This window comes from Equus caballus, chromosome 23 (assembly GCF_041296265.1).
Source record: "Equus caballus isolate H_3958 breed thoroughbred chromosome 23, TB-T2T, whole genome shotgun sequence".
In the NCBI taxonomy this organism is placed as follows: domain Eukaryota; kingdom Metazoa; phylum Chordata; class Mammalia; order Perissodactyla; family Equidae; genus Equus; species Equus caballus.
In genome coordinates this window covers 52636630-52655931 of record NC_091706.1, presented here as the reverse complement: position 1 = coordinate 52655931, position 19302 = coordinate 52636630, and the positions used below count along the sequence as shown (strand labels likewise).

Sequence of the window (19302 nt, the reverse complement as noted above, 5' to 3'; positions counted from 1 at the left end):
GAAAGCAAACCACTGCCTTTCCTTAGGTTAGGAAAGCCTTCATTTAGTTGACAAATCTAATTTGTCTAAGGAAGCCCTGGTTCCTTTTGGGATGGTATTTAGATTCCTCTTCGAAGAATATGGTGCAATTTAGGTGGCTTCTTGGAGGTAGAGCCAAGTGGAGCGAAGTGAAGAGAATGAGGATGCTTCTTGGACACCTTCTGATTTTGATGCCCTTCCCAGCGTCCCTTAGTGCCCTGTGCATAGACTGAGACATGGGGCTTTCCCAAATACTATTATTTATTTAGTTTACAATTTTTCAAAAATAATCTCAAACTTAAAAATTGCAAGTATAGTACCAAGAGCTTTTCTTTCCTGAACCATTTGAGAATGAGTTGTCAACATGATGCTCCATCATCCTTGAATACCTTAGTGTTTATTTCCTGCAAACAAGAACATTCTCTTCTATGGCTGATACAACCATCAAAGTCAGGAGTTAGCATTGGTACATTATCAACCTCTACTCCTCAGATCCCATTCAAATTTTGCAGATTGTTCCACTAATATCCTTTATTTTTATGGCCAAAGGATCCGGTCTAGAATCATTTGTAGCATTTTGTTGTCATGTCTCTTTAGTTTCCTTTAACTGAGAATAGTTTCTTGGTCTTTCCTAGACTTTCATGAACTTGAAATTTTTCACGATTTCAGGCCAGTTATTTAGTAGATGGCCCTCAATTTGGATTTCTGTATTTCCTCATGACTAGATTCGGGTTCTGCATCTCTGGCAGGAATATTATGGAAGTGATGCTGGGCTCCTCTCATTGCACCCTATCACGTGATCGTGATTTCCATTGTCCCATACCATTACTACTGTGATGTTACTCCATCACTTGGTTCAGATGGTGTCTACCAGGCTTCTCCACTGTAAATTACTTTTTTCTCTTTGTAATTGAGTATTTTATTGGGAAGTACTTTGAGAAAATGTGAACATCCCATTTCTCCTCAAACTTACGTTTATTCTTGTGTTTATTATATCATCATGGAATTATGGATATATTTTTTCAGTGGGTTATAATCCATTACTATCATTATTTATTTCACGCTTAAATTGTCCTGATTTGGCCAGTGGGAGCTCTTTCAATCTGGTTTCTGTGTCTTTTTGACATGCTTTGACCAGTCTTTGCATACTTCCTGACTTTTTGCTACAAGATACTCCACACTCATTTTGTACTTTCCTTGTCCTAGCCCTAGATTCAGCCATTTCTTCAAGAAACAGTCCCTTTTCAGTGGATCTGAGCCACTGTGTGGCTGCCCCTCCTCGCATTACTGCCCTCTCCTCCCCTGCTTTGCTTGGCCCCACCTAACTGCTTTTGGACTAAATAGTTCAGGAAGAGGAAGGGCACATTTTGTTTTGATTTAATCACTTATGTTAGCTGTGTGTGTGTGTGTAGGGGACTATGACATTTTATCTGGCATCTGTGAGTGTCTGCTATATAGTAAATGCTCAATAAGGGCATAAATTCGTTCAAAGACAAATACTTATTATGCACCTATTAGGATTTGGTCATTATTCCACACTCTGGGGACACACAACAGTGAACCAAACTTACAAAACAAGAGAAAAAGCATACATTTGTAGGAGCCCTGTGAAAGGAAATAATTCTTCTTGAAGCCTGGAAATAATTTTCTCAGGCGGCCATTTCCCCAAGTGTGTTTATTTACATTAAAATGTATTCAATGAAAAAAAAGGTTTTGACTTTGCACTTTTTAAACTCTAGTCCTTATTAGAGTGCATAGACTAAATGTGCACAGATTTTTTTTTTTTTTAGCCCTGGTAATTTTTTTTCTTGTGTTACCACAGCTCAGCTTTTCCCCACCCTGAAGAGTGCTGGAGCCACACATATGGCCAACTCTGCTTCCAAGGGCAAAGCTGAAATCCCAGTGATGTACAAAAGTTATATTACTTAACTCTACCCTCTTGTTCATTAATTTCTATACCCTTGACCAGAGATGCTTTCAGAGAAAAAAAGTGATTCTTCTCATACTTTTAGAAGGTAGAAACAATAAGAATAGAACATAGTGCCTTTCTATTAACTGCATTAATAATCTATGTTATTTCACTTAACTCTTGTGGGTAGATCTACAATACATAGCATATAATCAAACTCTTCTTCTTTTTGTATTACAAAATTATTCAAGCCTTTATTCACTCAACACATATTTGGTTGCCTAGTCTTTGCCAAGTACCTACCTCACAGGATTCCTAAAGGATTAAATGAGATGATGTGTATACTTTTGTCAAAACAGCTAATAAATACATGTCCATTGAATCTGAATGTGAATTTCTCTTATCAGAGTATAAGGTTCTGATTTCAGGAATTTTGAGTTTTTCTTAAAATAAAAATGTTATGTTATAATTGATATATATGAGGATTATATGTATTTAAGTGTAAATTATGGAACAAACACCATTCCATTAAAGAATGAGAATTAGAACGTAATTAGTGCTATTCAGACTAGCTATACCCACCTTTCCAGTCCATCCTTCTGCCTCTCCCAGATGCAGCTACTCTCCTGAATTTCCCTGAGCTTTTAAGAGTGGTTTTACTACAAATGTATATATTGTTCTGTTTTTCAGCTTTGCTTATTTGTGGTCTTTATGAAAATGGTATAGTACTGTGTGTAATTATCTGTGACTTGCTTTATTTACTCTGCAGTGTGTAAGATTTGTCCTTGTTATTGTATGTTATTGATTTCAGTGCTGTATAATAGTCCATATAGCATGACTTGTATATCCATTCTCTTGTTATCTAGGTATCTAAACTACTCTCTCTTTATTTTGTTTTGTTTTTTCTACTGTGAACAATGCAGTTATGAGCCTTCTTGGGCATGTCTCTGATTGGCATGTGCGAGTTTCTCCAGGGCAGTGGATTTCAAACTTTTATGATTGTGACCCATAGTAAGAAATATGTTTTCCATAATGACAAAGGACCCACTATATAAATATAAGTAGACGAATGAGACAAAGTTTGGCAAATCAGTGCTTACATTTACTACATGGGACTCAATCTATTTTCATTTTGTACTGATTGACTTAAAAACAGAGATACAATCCACCATGTTGCTTTTCAGTCTCACTCACAGGTTCTGTTTGAATAGTACTGCTCTGAGTTGGTGGTTCTCAAACCCACGGCACGTGAGATTCACTGGGAGGGTTAATAAACATGAGGATTCCTGGGCCCCACTGCACAGATTCTTATTCGGTAGGTCTGAGATTGGGCTTAAAAATATGAATTTCTAATGAGTGTACAGGTAATACTGATGTTGCTGGTCTTCTGGCCACATTTAGAGAAATACTGCTTTAGGGTATATATAAATATACCCTATATATACATATATATATACGCCTACAAATGGAGTTGCTGAGTCGTAGGGCATTCACATATTTACCTTTTTATTGTTTATATAGTAGTTGTAACAGTTTAGGGTCCTATATTAGCAATGTGTAAAGAGATCCCACTGCTCTCTTTCCTAGTCAGACTGGTTCATCTATGCCCATTTAGGAGGCATAAAATCCTGTCTTATCGTTATCTTATTTTGCATTTCAGTGATTAGTAATGAGGCTGAGCATACATTTCAGTGGCCATTTATGTTTCTTTTTCCACGAAATGTTTCTTCGTGTCTTCTGCTTATTTTTCTATTTATTTACATGAGTCTTTTTATATTTTGGCAGTATGAATCCATTGTTGGTTATATTTACCATAGGCATCTTTTCCTCGTTTGCCCAGTTAGTGGCTTTTTTTTTTTTTACTTACTTTACGGTATCTTTTGATAGACAGAAATTCTTAATTTTAATGTGGTCGGATTTTTTTTGGTTGGTTCTTTTTGTGTCCTGCTTAATATGTTCTTCTATATCCCAAGGTTAGTCTCTTGTATTTTTTTTTTTTACAACATGTTTGAGAAGTTTTGTCTAACATTTAAATATTTTCAAACATCTGGAATTGATTTTATGTATGGTATGAGGTAAGAGTGTAATTTAAATTTTTTCCTATATAGAAAATCAGTCCCAGCGCATTTTATTGAGTTGTCCATGCTTTGCCCAGTGATCTACGGTGTCTACACTGTCAGACCTCAGGTTTTCATGTATTTGTGAATCTACCAGGGGGATGTGGTTCATTTTTGTTCCAGTGGTCAATTTGCTGATCTCTGCAGCAATGTTGTAATTGCTATAGTTTTGTAATGAGGTTTGCTGTATGGTGTGACAAATTTTATTACATCATTCTTTTTTCTTCATATAAATTTTTAAAATCAGTTTAAATTATTTGCAAAACTCTGTTAGGATTTGGATTGAAATTACATTGAATCTGTGGATGATGGGTGTTCTTATCCATGAACCTAGTCTATCAGGTTATTTAGGCTTTCTTTAAAGTTGTTAAAGTGTTAAGATGTTTTTTACAAAGATATAGCTAGTTTTATGTTTTGTTTATTCCTAGGTACTTTATTTGTGTATTTTTGCTGCTCCAAATAGAATGTTAAATGTTTCCTGTTTGTTGCTGATGTGTAATGTGCAGCTTACCTTTGCATATTGATATTGCTCTACAGTAGTCCCCCTTTATCCATGGTTTTGCTTTCTGTGATTTTACTTACCTGTGATCAAATGCAGTCCCAAAATCTTAAATAGAAAATTCCAGAAATAAACAATTGGTAAGTTTCAAATTGCATGCCATTCTGAGGAGCGTGATGGAATCTCAAGCTGTCCGCTCCATCCCATCTCGGATGTGAATCATCCTTTTGTCCACTGTATCCACGCTGTATATCCTACCAGCCCATTAGTCACTTACTAGCTGCCTTGGTTATCAGATGAGCTGTCTAGGTGTCACAGTGCTTGTGTTCAAGTAACTCTTATTTTACTTAATAATGGCCCCGAAGCACAAGACAGTGATGCTGGCAATTCGGATATGCCAAAGAGAAGCCATAACATGCTTCCTTTGAGTGAAAAGGTGAAAGTTCTTGACTTAATAGGGAAAGAAAAAAATGGTATGCTGAGGTTGCCAAGATTTATGGTAACTTTTATTACAGTATCTTGTTATAATTGTTCTATTTTGTTAGTTATTATTGTTAATCTCTTACTGTGCCTAATTTATAAATTAAACTTTATCGTAGGTATGTATGTATAGGAAAAAACATAGCATATATAGGGTTTGATACTATCTGCAATATCCACTAGGGGTCTTGGACCGTATGCCCTGTGGATAAGGGGGGACTACTGTAACTATCTTACTAAACTTATTAATTCTTGTTATTTTTCAGTATAGGTCCTTTTGTTTTTCTATGTGAACAGTCATACCATACGTGAATGATGATATATATCTTTTCTTATTTTCAAATTTCCTATCCTTTTTTTTCCTTGCCTTTTGTGGTCCTGTGTTGGTAGGACCACTAGTAAAATATTAAGTATAAATGTTTCTGATTTTAAAGGGAATAGTTCTAATAACTTACCGTTTAGAATGTTGTTGCATGGGATTTTAGTAGTTACCTTTTGTCAAGTTAAGGAATTTTTCTGCTAATCCTGTTTTGTTAAGAGTTTTGTTGTTGTTTTTTTAAAAATCGTACGTGGATTTTGATTTTATCAGACAATTTTTCAGCATCTCTTGAGATGAACAGATGGTTTGGTTCTTCTTTAAGCTGTTAATGTGTGCTTGGCAAGCTTTTATGTCATGCCAAACTACTCTTGAATTCTTGGGATAAAACCAAGTGGATCTTGCTCTGTTAGGGTTCCGGCCCACCCTGACAATTGAATTAATTGTGCTAATATTTTATTCAAACATTTTGCATTCATATTCTTGAGTTAAATTGATTTTTGTGTTTCTTTTTCTTACTCTTCTTGACAAGTTTTGTTACCTTGATAATATTCACCACATAAAGTGAGAAATGTTTTCTCTTTCCCATCTTTTGGGAGAGTTTCTGTGAGATTGAAATGATTTTATCTTAGAATTTGCTTGTAAAAGCTTTTGGGCCTGATATTTTCTTTGTAGGAAGATTTTAAACTACTTACTTGACTTTAATAAAGGATTATTCTTGATTTTTATTTCTTTCTGGGTCAGTTTTAGTAAGTCATGTTTGCCTAAGAATTTACTTTCAAATATGTTGGCAAAAAAATTATTTACAACATTCTTTTCTGTTTAATTGGTGCTGTGCTTATAGGTGTATTTCTCTTTTTCCTTCTGTTGTTTCTTTGTGCTTTTTCTCCTTTGTCTTAATCAGTTTTTTACAGAGGATTGTGAATTACATTAGTTCTTTCAAAGTCCTTTTCATTGGGTTTTCTTGAATTTTTTATTAGTTTTTTAAAAAATCTTTACTCTTCCTTTTGCTTGAGTTTGTTATGATATTCTTTTCCAAAATTCTTTAATTGTCAGGCTTTTTTTTTTTCAAATATAAGGAGTAAGGGCTAAAATTTTTCCTCCAAGTAATGTTTCAACTACATTCCGAAAATATTAGTATGTAGTATTTTCTTTCTTCAGTATGATGAACTTGAAATTTCCCATTTAATTTCTTCTTTTACCCATGATTGATTAGAAGTATGTGTTTACAATTCCAGATGTGTTTTTTTTAACTAAAAAAATGTGTTTTTGACTTTTAGCTTAATTGCATTTCCGTAATTTCTTCTTGAGTTTATTTCCCTTCTTCCTGGAGTAAATCCTGTGGAAGTCTTTTAGTGAAAGTCACCTATTAGTAAACTCTCTCAATTTTTGTTCTACTGTAAAAGTTTTGACTATTGAAAAGTAGTTTAGCTGGTTATACAATTCTAGCTTGACATTTGCTTTCAATGCTTTGAAAATATGTTTTTTTGTTTTTGTGAAATCTGGTAGTCTAATTCAGGGTTATGCTGGTAGATTTTTAGCAACTACTTCTCTGGGGGAAAATTCCTGATTTTTAGTGTTTGCTTCTTTCTGTGATATAAATACTGTCAACGTGTAATGTCAGTTATTGTGGAGTTGGGAAGAGATGTGCAAAGCACACAATTATGAACTATTTCTACCATCCTGATTAAGAGACATAAAGAATTACCTCAAGAGCACAGATTATAATAATATGCAGTAAAATAATTAGGAAATTATGAATTTTATCTATTACCTCTGTTTTTAATATTTTTCTACTTGTACATTTATATAATTTAACTTTTAGTAACAGCCTTGTTTAAAAACTGGCTCATCAAATTCCTGAAAATTTAACTGTTGGCTCTTTGAGCCTATATTAGCTGGCTGTAGCACGTCATTCATTTACTTATTCCTTTCTCAATAGGTGATGTCTTCTTTCTTACTGCTTTTACATTTTTGTCTTAGTGATCTTCATTTGTAGTACAATGTGTCTAGAAGTAAATTCCTTTTTATGTATGTGTGTGTCTTTTTTTTTTAATGATTTTATTTTTCCTTTTTCTCCCCAAAGTCCCCCAGTACATGGTTGTGTATTTTTAGTTGTGGGTCCTTCTAGTTGTGGCATGTGGGATGCCGCCTCAGCATGGCCTGATGAGTGGTGCCATGTCTGTGCCCAGGATTCGAACCAGCGAAACCCTGGGCCACTGAAGCAGAGTGTGCGACTTAACCACTCGACTGCCGGGCCGGCCCCTGTTTTTTTTTTTTTTTTTTTTTAATATTGTACTTACTCTTTCTGTGGATTCATGACGTTTATCACTTTGGAAAATTGTCAGCCATTATATTGCCTGTATTCTATATTTTTTCTGAGTCTCTGATTAGATATTTGCTATTTTTATTCCGAACTCCGTAACTCTTAATGGCTTTTATAGTTTCCTTTTTCTTGTATGTTTTTGCGCATCCTGGCAGTTTGTTCATAACTATCTTTCAATCACTAATTCTTTTCAGCTTTATTTAATCTGCTGTTTAATCCATTGAGATGTTAATTCCAACAGTGATTTGGCACCCCCCCCCCCCCAATTTCTTAAAACCTTATTTGTTTCTTTTTATTGTCCTGGTCATTCTTACTCATCTCTTATTTCTCGGTCACTTTTTGGATTCTAACTTTTTTCATTTTCACACTTCTGCATCTGATGATTCCAATTTCTGAGATCCTCAAGACCCTTTTACAGACTTTCAGATCATGGTGGCTTGTTTCTTTGTGTTCAGGAATATTTTAAAATTGAGAGTTCATATTTGATTTAGCTGAAACTATGGGAATCTTGAGGCCTGAATTCTGAGCACTTTTCCCCGACAGCAGATTTGTAAAGGCTTCTCCCTGAATTTCTAAGAGACTCTGAGGTTCAGATCTCCAAATATGCCCGAGGCCCCAGGTTTGGTCTTTAGAGACCAGTGAGACATAGGCCTGTGGATGCCCTTTGGACAACCTCCACCCTCATGCTTGACTGTAGCTCACAGTTCACACTTTAACTCCTTCCTTTTCCTCTTTTCTCTTTCTCTGTCTCATTCATAGGCTCTTGATTCTTTTTTTTTAAAGATTTTTTTTTTTTTTTTTTTCCCTTTTTCTCCCCAACGCCCCCCGGTACATAGTTGTGTATTCTTCGTTGTGGGTCCTTCTAGTTGTGGCATGTGGGACGCTGCCTCAGCGTGGTCTGATGAGCAGTGCCATGTCCGCGCCCAGGATTCGAACCAACGAAACACTGGGCCGCCTGCAGCGGAGCGCGCGAACTTAACCACTCGGCCACGGGGCCAGCCCCTAGGCTCTTGATTCTTGAATTTTCTTTTATTTTTTTATAAGCCCAGCAAGGAAGAGTTTTGTAATTATCCAATATCTAGTTGTATTGTGGTGAGTATTCCCAAAGAGTCCACTATATTGCCCAAATTAGGAGATTTTTCCCCCTGAAAGCATTGTACGTCTGGCAGTTTCAGCATAGTCCTTTGTGTATGCTAGAGACTCAATAAATATGTATTGAAAATCTATTGAGAGAAGGTGACAACACAGCATAATAGTGATTATATTTTCCCGTTGTTTAATTGTGTCTCTCTTTGGGTTTTTTATTTATGCAATAGATTTATTGAATTTTTATGTGTCAGGCACTGTTTTTCATCTTGTACACTTCCAGCTACTCCATTGTGATTAGGAGAATACATTGAAGATTGACTATTCTCTGTGAGTAATAGTTACTTATCAAGTCTCATTGTCAGAAATCCAGCTAGTCCTGAACAAGAAGACTAGAATGATCTGGCCAATATGTTTTAAAGCTTGCTTAAGAAAACGGAAATTGTACAAACCTAAATACACATAAGTCTAGAAAGAGAAGTGATATAATTATTACTTGAAGTTTCTAGTTTCAAACCACAAAAGTAAACAGAAGCTTACTTGAAACTGCAGTCTTCTAAATATAACTTTCTGTTAACAGTACTTAATCGTAGTTTAGAATTTAGGTTATAGCAAGTCATGAAACAGTATATAAATGGGAACACTTTAAATGAGATTGGATTCTGAAACAAAAGCATTTTATAGTACGTACAACATAGCTGAAACTAGTCATTTGGAATGGAAGGCACTTAGAAATTTTGTATACTTCTGAATGTTTTGTAAACTATTGAATATTCTTGACAATTGATGCTTTACAGTTAAATTTCATATTTACATGCATATGCAGTACTTCAATATATTTTTAATATTAAAGAAAATATTTATTGGGTTTACTTTTAATGCTTTTAAACAGAAAGCTAGGGAAATGAAAATTTACTACAATTTATGCTGTTCACTTCAGAACTGAAAGAAATTTTTTTCAGTTGTTTCCATTTCTTAATTGTAAATATAATTTATAGATTTTATTTTCTTCATCTTTCAGTGGTATAAGTACAATGAACAAAACTCAAAAGGCAGTCTAAGTATCCTGAGCTAAATCTGTAGCTTAGAACTTGATTGTAGTTTGCTCAAAAAAAAGGATAAGATAACATTCAAACCACATCAGAAGGAAAATTGAAATTTTTTAAAAACACAGGAAGATAGCAGTCACTTAGTTGAACAGTTTCTCTTTTTGTTTTTCTAAGACAAAATTTATTTCACAAAATCTCTGAAGTGCAAATGACTTCATGAACGGAGAGAGAATATAACAGTACATTTGGGCGGGTTGAAGAAATTTATTTCACACCAAATCAATGCATGTACATGGTTTAAAAGAATTAAATAGCAAAGGATGGTGTTTAGCAAAAACCAAAAGTCCTAGGTTGTATTCTTCCCCAGTCTCCTTCCTGCTTCCTAGAAGGAAGCACTTGGTTTCTTTTTTTTTTTTTTTTTAAGTTCTAGGGTTACTGCCAAAAGTTTCCAAACTATATGCTTATGCTTCTATTTCTGCGTGAGAATCTAACCCATTTGCTCCATCTCCTTTCCCTCCTAACACAACACCATGTTTAATTCTCGTCTTGGATATAACTTTCTAGGTGTTGAACGTAGAACTCTTTTTCGTGTTCCAACAACTGTCCTTCTCAACTTTATAAGCTCGGGAGTATCCTAGAGTTCCTTTCCCTTCTCCTTTCCTGTTTCTGCCTTCCATGTTTGTCATCTAAACATTTACTTTGGCATTGTCACAGTTGATAACATTGGGTCAGGTAATACGCATTGTAGGTTTTCTGTGCTTGTCTGGAGCAGTAGTAACAGTAGTGGTGGTGATCGAAAGCACTGACATAGTTCCTGCTATGTGCCAAGCACATTGCATATATCATATTATATATCTTATAATACATACACATATATACACACACAGGCACTTTACATATATTAAACTTATTTAATCATCAAATTGACCTTGATGATGTAGGTAACATGATCTCCCTTTTACTGACAAGGAAATTTAAGTCACTTAGCAAGTGGTAGAGCTGAGTAGGTTAATTTCTAAAAGTTGAAAATCAGTAAATGGTATTTATAGTTATGACTAGTTAAAATGTTTATTCACAGCTAAGCCGTACACTGTTACCATATTTTCTTTCTTGTACAGCCATTTATTTTATGGCTTTAAAAGTTATTGTTTTTCTTTATTGCCTCCTTGTTTTTGCGCTAAATTTCTCAGTCTCTCTCTTTGCAAATACCTCCTATGGAAGCCCTTGTGGGATCCTCCAGTTTTCTCATACAGTGAGCTCCCCCACCCCACCCTTTTTGGAGGTAATCATTTATTTTACTTGAGCACTGTAAATTTTTGTCATTTCAAATTATGTAGAGTGGCAGGTTTTTACATTGATTTTGAAAACATTTAATTGCGTGATGAGATCTATCTTACAATTTTGTGATACTCTTTAAAATAATTGAAGATAACATGTGTTCCACAGGGATATTATAGGAAAGGTTGATTTTCCAATATCACATAAGCCCTCTGAACACTACTATCTTAATGTCTGTCAAGTTTAAGGTATTTATTTGGTAACAAAAGACTCAAAGTTTAAGCCACTCGAAATGTATACATGAAGAATCTCTCATTTCGCGATATGTTATTTGCCACCTACCAAAGAATAACATGTTGCACTCCCTCTACTGGAACTAAATAGAACTTTCCTTATAGCGTTCTGTCTAGATGGAAGGCATGTTCAGTGTTGTTCTTTTAATGTCTTTGACCCCCTCCCTCTTTCTACCCATTCTTCTTTCCTTTCCAGCTCAGGTTATGTTGGCAAGATTGCTAGTTGGTTTTGAAACCAGTTGACCTTCTGGGAATCGATAGAAGTATAGTGGTTGAGAGTATGGGCATTGGAGTGAGACTTGGGCTGGAATCTCAGTTCTACCACTAATTATATATGTGTCTTTGAGCTCACTGGTTTCTGTGCCTGAGTCTCTTTACTTGTGAAGTGGGGCTAAAAACAGCTACTTCACAAGATTGTTGAGATAATAATTATAAAACTCCTACATCAGATTCTGGGCTAGTAAGCATTGAGTAAGCCATTACCATTGCCACCACCACTACCATCACCATCATTGTCACCACCTCCATCCCACAGTGCAATAGTCCTCTAAGTGGCCTTTCTTTCTTCATCCTCTGCCCACTCCAGCCTCTGTACCCCATTGCTACCAGATGATCTTCCTAAAATGAATAGTTCATATTGGCTTCCTCCTTAAAGTCCTCAAGTGGGTCTCCTTTGCTTCCCAGATGTGACTGCTCTTTGTACCTATTATTAAGGCCAATCTGTCTTAATAAGGAATTGGCAGAACTCATAGCCAGGTACGGTAAGGGAAATTTGTTATTCTTGTCTAGATTCTCTCCTTGAATGATCGACATCATCTTTTGATCCTCTTTCATGTTACTTGTTGGTTCATGCTTAACTGATAGGATGATTGCTGCATCTTTTGTCATTTGTGGAAAATCTAGACTTACCTGTGTTTCTATAGGTGTAGTATTATGTGTATTGGTTGACTATTGTACATATCCAGGCAAATCGAGGAATTTGAGGATGTGATTCTTCATTTCCCGAAAGCTATCTGCTGCCCCTCCCTGGTCATCAGGTCTAGAGAAGGGTTTAATTTTTTTCCTGGTCTGTGGGGGTATATTGTAGAGTTCCCTCTAACTTCCTGGTTATCACTTTCAAAAATGGTACAACGTTATTAAAAAATCAAAACAAGTAAAACTTTCCAAAGCATTGTGTCCTGTAACAGCAGACTTTTCTTTTTCTTTCTTGTATATGTGTAGATATTTCATGTTCTTTTTATATACTGGCCATTTCAATTGTTAGTGAATGAAAGACCTCCGTTGCTTTTCTCAGGTGCTGTTTCTTTTCCACTTGTGTGATATTTTTTTTAGTCCCCTACCCACTGACTGATAAATATTAAATTTGGGGTCTTATTACCTCTATTTGGCCTTGGTGTTTAAATAAATTTTGGTCCTTTTTTTGTTTTTCTGCTTTTTCTCCTCAAATCCCCCCAGTGCATAGTTGTATATTATAGTTGTGGGTCCTTCTGGTTGTGGCTGTGAGACGCTGCCTCAGCATGGCCTGACAAGTGGTGCGATAGCCGCACCCAGGATCTGAACCAGCGAAACCCTGGGCCACCGCAGTGGCGGAGCATGCGAACTTAATCACTCAGCTAGGGGACAGGCCCCAAATTTTGGTCCTTTTTTTAGTTAGTTCTACCAATTGTTGAAATGTTTCTCTACTTTACAATCTTATTGTCTTATAATATTAATTGTTAATAAAAAATTAGTAGAAAGTCAAATGGCGCTAAAAAGCCCATAAAAATAATCAGGAGTCTGCTTTGCTCCACCCCTCCCCTGAACACAAGGCACACACGTGCACACGCACACACGCACACATTCACTCTCTCTCTCTCTCTCTCTCAAACTGTTTGGCTGTTTCTTTTGGTCTTTACCTATGTACTCTGAAGTATTTATAAATTGCTATCCCTCATTAATTTTATTCCTTTTATGGTAGATCATGATTTTTAAATTCAAGAAATTTTAAATTCAAGAAACTTTACCTCTTTTAGTTGATTTTAAAAAGTAGATTGTAAATCTCCTCTTTAAATCAGAGTTAACTCCATAAATTTCTCCTTGGAATTTGAACCCTAAATATACATTTAAGGCTATTATTTTAAAGCATAAAGGTTGGCGAAATTTGTTTCTTTTGCTTTACAATGTTTGCATATTTGTGGATCTTTTCTTGTTTTTTAGAGTGAGTACTAAGTGTATTTCTATGCTTGGTTTCTCTCCTTTCCATTCCTCTTCACCTTTTTAAAATAGTGAATGCAGTAAAGGCTATATATATTTTCCTTTGAGCATATGTTTCACTGTGCCCCTAGATTTTTAATATGAAATGGTCTTTCCATTATTTTCCTTTGACTGATTTCTTTTGTCTTTGCTTTTCTAATTTTATTAGAGTGTGATCAACCAATGTAATCTATTCAAACATTTTAAGTAGATTATTTTAAAGTTCATTTTATAATACCTTTAAGATTGATTTTTATCAGTGTTCCATGGGCACATATGAGAATTGTAAGCTTTATTCGAGAGATAGAATGTTCTGTATATAATTATTAAATCAAGTTTGTGGGTTGTTCTAGTCAATTTCACTAAGTCTCTACTCATTTCATTGTATTAAATCTGCCCATTTCTGACAAACATGTACTGATTTCTCATCTCAATGAAATATTTTTCAAGTTTTTCTTACATAGTCAGTTCCTTTTCCTTTATATAACTTAGCTTTTAAATTGTTTATGCTGTTTAGTCCTCTTAACTCTGAATTCCACATCGTGTGATGTTAATGTAACATCATGCTTTCTTTTGGGGGTACTTGGCTGATATTTCTTGGCCCATTCCTTTATTTTAAGCTTTTCTCAGTCACTTGATATTAAGTGTTTCTTACAAACAGTCTGTATATGTTCTTTGTCTTTTTAACTCAGTCTGACAGCCTATCTTTTAGTGGGAGAATTCAGCTTTCTTTTTTATTTTAATGAGTAATACTTGATTTTATTACTTTTTACCTCGTTCATGATTTACATTTGTGACTTTTTTCATATTTCTGAATTTCACTTTTATTTTCAAGTTGATATTCATTTCCCAGTTTCCTCTTGTTTTTGTGGCAGTCCTTCGGTACTTTTCCATTTCATTATTGGCCACTTTCCCTTTCAGTTACTCATAATCCAATTTTTTCCCCTACTTTAACAGAAAAATAATACCAACATTTTCCCTCACTTTGACACTCTAACCTTCTAATGTTCCTAAATTTCTGTGGAGATAATTTAATTTTTTTAGGTCCAGAGTTTTGTTAGACTTTTCTGTGTCAGGAACTTATATTGAGCATTTATATTCGTACTTCATGTAGTTTATTATCCATTTAGATTTAGTTCTGTATAGAAGGCAAGGTCCATTGCACTCCTGTTTCCTTTCCTCTCCATCTTCCCACACATAAAAGGTCTCATTTCTGATTCAGTTATTGTTGGGCTAAAATTCATTCTCCAGTCCTTTCCTTGGATGGGGCACTAGGTGATGTGTTCTTTGAATCCTTATATTTTGGCAAACGCTTCTTTGACGCTGAATTTGTGTGTAGAATGTTTGGGTTGTACAACTTTTTCTCCCAGAAGCTTAGATGTTCCGGTTCTTTCTTCTCAATTCTACTGTTATAAGTGAAAAGTCCAGTGTTAATTTGACTCTTCTTTAGTTTTAAGTAATTATTCTTTCTGGTAACTTGTAAGGTTTTCTTTTTATCCTTAAGGTTTAGGAATTTTGGTGCGATGTTGTTAAGCCTGTGTCTCATCTCTCATTGGTCCTGCCTGGGTCTTGGAGAGCCCTGTGAGGCTGCAATTCAGTCTTTTCCTTAGTTCATGGAAATTTTTTTCCACATTACTTTAACTATTGCTTCCCTTCTATTATTTTCGTTTTCCTCTTTCTAGAGACTCTTCTGGAACTCTTTCTAGGTTAATTAGGTTTCCTCAATCTGTTCTTCAAGTCTCTTCTCTTTTCCCTTAATGATTTTCATCTCTTTGTATTTTTACTTTATGCTTTGAGATTTCTTCTGGTTTTTAGAGTCTATCTTCTCCTTTAATTTATCTACTGAATTATTCAGCTTGAGGATTTTACTTTTTAAATTTTAATTTGATTATTTTTTAAATCTGTAGACGTTATTTTTTGTTCTCTCCTTGACTCTCCCTTAAGTAGTCATACTATTTTTGACCTCGGTATTTCACGTGTGTCCTTTAGAAGTTAGATCTGCTCTCTCCTACTCTCTCCCACCCTTTGGTACGTTATTTGTATGAGCATTGGGGTTCAGGTTGAGCTGTTAGGGGACTTTGGGTTGTTGTAATCCTGTAAGTAATGAAAGGCACTGGCATCTCAACCTGCACTGTAGCAGCAAGCATTTGTGTGTTTTGTGTGTACACACCTGGAAGACTCTGTGTCTTCGTTTTGGTCTCCTTGCATTCCCCAGCCTTGGAAGTAAAGGGAACTTCTCCCTCCTATTGAGTGCCTCCTGCTCACCTTTGGGGCCAGGGAGGCTGACATACTTGTGCAGTTATCTATGTGAAAAAGTCTTCTCAGTCTTGCTTGGAGCCCAGAGCAGAGCAAACTCTGCACCAGCCCTCTCTCAAGGTACCTCTAGTCTAATGGTCACATTCTTCAGGCCCCACTCACTACCTGCTGGCCCCCGGAGCTGACTGGTTCAAGAGAGGTAAATGAGTTTGATTTGGGATTGAAGTGAGGGGCATTAAGTTAAATCCAAGGTTCTTTTTTCCTCCAAAATCCTGAATTTTTATATTTTATTCATAGCCTCAGATGGTATTTCATCCCTCTGTGCCATTTGTCGTATGTTTAATGACATTACAGAAGAAACTTCAGTTTTGAAAGCCTATCTTTCGACTGTCATGGTCTTCCTCACCCCTTTGTATGCATAACCTCTTGGACTATACCACAATTTCTAGCAAATATGTTTTTTCTTTTTTTTAAAGATTGGCACCTGAGGTAACAACTATTGCCAATCTTTTTTTTTTTCCCTGCTTTTTCTCCCCAAATCCCCCCAGTACGTAGTTGGATAATTTAGTTGTGGATCCTTCTAGTTGTGGGATGTGGGACGCTGCCTCAGCATGGCCTAATGAGCAGTGCCATGTCGGCGCCTTGGATCCGAACCGGTGAAACCCTGGGCCACTGAAGCAGAGTACGCAAACTTAACCACTTGGCCATGGGGCTGGCCCCCTGCAAGTATCCTTTTAAGATGCACTTTGGAGAAATAAACTTTTTTAGGGGAGTTTATTGGTTTTGGATAAAGAAAACTCTTCTGGGAGAGTTTATTTATCCATAGGCAAATTTCTTTGAACACGATGAGAATGATCTGAAAATTGTGTACAACGCAGAAGCCAGTTAAAGTAGGACAGAAACCAAAAATAGGACAATGGGTAGAGGAAGAAACAGGAGCTGGAGAGAGAATCAACTTTGAGTTATCAGCAATACTGGGAAGAGGACATGAGGATGACATGGAAATTGAAAGCCACATATAATCAGAAAACCGTATTCTGGCTAATAGTTGTAACCTGTTCTTTTCTTACACTGGAGTTGCTGACAAGTAGTATTAGAAGAGATTATACATTAAAGGGACCCATTCTGTTCCAGGAAATTAAAACAAGGAAGCATTCAGTAGAATCTTCAGTGGATGAAAGGAAATACTGTACCCTATTTTCACAGGTTGTAAAGTTACTGCAAATATATGTATATTTGTATTTAAACAGTCATTTGCCTTAAATATTTGAGATTTGAATTATGCACATATGCTCTCCCTAATATTAATATTCAGTTTGTCCTAATCAGCCTCAGGCAAAGAGAATTTGAATTATACAACATGTGTAAACTTCACATTGAATGGTAATTAGTGTATGCTGCTTAGTGGCACTTATGTTAAGATAAATAGTTCTGTAAAAATTTTTAAAAGCCAGTGTCTTGATCCCCAATTTATATGTGATAGATAGGCTGAGAATCAGTGAAAGCTTGTATTCTGTGTCAGTAACAATTTAATTCCTGACTTTGTGTCTAAGCCTTTTTTTTTGCATTTATTACGTGTAAGAATATGGAGTCAGGTTATACGCATTTGAACTTTCCCATTTATCATAGGCCCAGGCCAAAGGAAATGTAGCCCTATGTAATAGAAACCATTCTCTCACCTTTTTGTTATTTTCTAAATTTTTATTTGTCTGGGATGTTGTTATGGAATATGTTTCTCTTCTTAACTCTGAATTGTCTTAGCTTGAAGAAAGCTTTTTGGTAAAGTGGAAGGAACAAGAATGGTTGGGTTACTTGCTCCTACCAAGATTTGTTGGGTGGGTGAGAATGTGACAGTAGGCATTAAATACCTAGAACAGCATGGGTTTTGTACTTAACATCATATGTATGTAATTAAGACAAGAACCTGAACTTTCTATGACACAAGAATCTGTGTCTTACACTACTGTGTACTCTGCGAATTCTGGTTTGTCCTACAAAAGGATTTGAAAAATAAATCATAGAAAGACCCCTATAGAAGTCCAGTTTCTTTTGATGCTGGGTTACTATTTTTTAATGCTTAACATTAGAAAATATGTTGGTAGGTTAAAATTTGTGTATTTTTGTTATGTTTGTAAAAATATGTGTATTATTCCATGAAGGTTAAATATTAAACAGCAATGCTTATGTGTTCTAGAGTCATAATTAGAATACTGATTGCAAACTGTCAAAATTCAGAGTCAACAAACCAATTTAAAAAAATACCCAAGAATATTAGATTTCAAGATGTTCTTCCTTAATTTAGTTTATCCATTATACTTTATTTTAATTATTCATAGTATTGCTTAACATGCCAGGAAATGTCTTATAATAGAATTTATAAAGTAATGTAGTTTCAGTAATATGAATTCTATCTTTAGCATTCTGCTTTTAAGTCTCAGATTAAGATGTTTTGTAAGGAATTAGCTAGTTTGATACATAAAAGCATGTCTTTGTTTAGTAACTTTATCCATTTTAGAATTTTGAAACCAAATGCTCACTTGAGAAAAATAAATAGAATAATTGGCATATGTCATTTTGTTGTTGTTGAGCAAATAAGACAAAAAAATTTCAAGAAGGAAAAATACGTACTCCCACTGACGAACAATAATGTTTAATTTTGAGTATTCTGATGTTTATTCATATGCATGCCTTTTTTGTTTGTTTGTTTGGACCCAATAAGAAGATTGTTCATTTTAGTCAAAAGCATATCCCCTGCCTACTTTCTTTCCTGTATCTTGCTAGATATTTAAGGAATACAGGATTGGTTTACATATCATTGACCTTAAGAGGGTGAGTTAGAGGTGAAACATAACAAGCAAGCCTGAAGATGTAAATTCTAGTTGAAAATTTGGACATTTATTTGTCTTTGGTTCCATTAGGAGGTGGAAGTAATCAAGAAAAAGCTCTTCTTTTAGTATTGGTGTGGACTTTTGCATGTCCAGGATTTACTTCTGTTTCTTATTCGTACTATTAGTGGTAGAGTTCCACAAATATGGTAAGTATGGACTTAGATTTGTTCCTAAATAGAAACGTTACATACAGGTTATATATTCTGAGGTGTTTATATGAGTGAAAAAATTGATGACATATTTAAAATGAAATAGGCAGCGATTAACTCTTTCCTCATGATTACACAGCAGTAATTGCTAGACTTTTCAGTTCATTTGATGACCATTAGGTAAAATCTTTCTTCTGTAGATTTTTTTTTTTCCTTTACTAGTGGATGAGTGGCATATTCTTTAACTGATGAAGTTTGGACAGCAAAAAATAACTGCTTTTTATCTCAAATTAGGAATTATTTCCTTTTTGGTCTTCTGGTTCTTTATATTAAAAAGCCATTTAAAATATATTATCTAGCCTCACTATGTGACCCTGGACTTTTTTTCTACCTCCATCTCAATCTT

General features: G+C 35.2%; 1 protein-coding gene across 2 annotated transcripts in view; it reads left to right on the top strand.

The window, feature by feature from the left end:
* The window catches only part of MLLT3 (MLLT3 super elongation complex subunit), a 255693-nt gene that overhangs the window by 165911 nt on the left and 70480 nt on the right, over window positions 1–19302 (top strand). The window lies entirely within an intron of this gene.